This window comes from Crocuta crocuta, unplaced genomic scaffold (assembly GCF_008692635.1).
Source record: "Crocuta crocuta isolate KB4526 unplaced genomic scaffold, BGI_CrCroc_1.0 scaffold851, whole genome shotgun sequence".
NCBI lineage: Eukaryota > Metazoa > Chordata > Mammalia > Carnivora > Hyaenidae > Crocuta > Crocuta crocuta.
Genome location: NW_027530525.1, coordinates 30,329 through 31,653, shown reverse-complemented (window position 1 = coordinate 31,653; position 1,325 = coordinate 30,329).

Here is a 1,325-nt window from a genome sequence, read left to right as displayed (position 1 = left end):
TTGAATCACAGAAGTTTTACATTTTTTTAATGTTTATTTATTTTTGAGAGAGAGAGAGAGACAGCATGAGCAGGAAATGGCAGAGAGAGAGGGAGACATAGAATCCAAAGCAGGCTCCAGGCTCTGAGCTAACAGCACAGAACCTGACACGGGGCTCGAAATCACTAACTGCGAGATCATGACCTAAGCTGAAGTTGGAGGCTCAACTGACTGAGTCACCGAAATACCCCAAACATTTTTATTTTTAAACAATTTACCAAGTTGCTCTTTGGAACGTTTTTTACCATTACACTCAACAAGAGCAGGAAAGAGTGCATGTGTCCCTAAGCCCTCATGAAACTAGTGCACATTTTCAGGTGGTCAAATCTATCAAGGTTTTCCTTGATTGTTAACCTTATAAGGTTAAAGTTTTCCTTAATTGTTTATGCCTTTGTTATTATATTTTTATTCTTTTAAATTTATTTATTTTGAGGGGGGAGGGGCAGAGAGAGAGGAAGAGAGAGAATCCCAAGTAGGCTCCCCACTGTCAACTAGATCAATGTCAGCTAGACATTGGGCTAGATCCCAGGAGTCATGAGATCATGACCTGAGCCGAAATCAAGAATCAGATGCTTAACCAACTGAGCCACCCAGAAGCCACTGTTATTATATTTTTAAAGGCCTTCCACACAAAAAGCTTAAATGGAAATAGAGGCTACTTATTCAGAGCTTGTTAGAACAAAGGTGTCAGCCACCATTACTTATGTTTGGCAGAAACTAAAAGTCTCTAATGTGTGAAAAAGCATTACAGTGAACAAAAGGGAAGACTTTAGATATTCTTTGATTGGAAGGTGTTGGCATGGGAAAGCTGGAAGCAGGCTAACTAAAACAGGGCATTTTATTTGATTGGTTTGAGGAGCATATTCGGATTTTTCTTGGTGGGGAGGGGGAAATAGGGAGGCTGGCAGTCATTGATCAAGTCCTGAAGATGCCTTTGGAAGCTGGGGTTTGGCTTCCTGGGGTGCTTACTGCGAGGTTGTGGGTCCCAGTTCTATTGTCATGTATGGTCAGGTCATTGTCCGTTGAATATTCAGTCTCTCACTTATAAAAAAATTGTTCTTCTATTCTGCTTCTAATATAATTTTATTTTTAGATTTAAATAATTAATTAGAAAATGTATGTTTTCACTCATCATCAGGGAAACACAAATCAAAACCACAATGAGACACACCTCACACCAGTCAGAAAGGCTAACATTAACAACTCAGGCAACAACAGATGTTGGTGAGGATGTGGAGACAGAGGAACCCTTTTGCACTATTGGTGGGAATCCAAACCAGTGCACC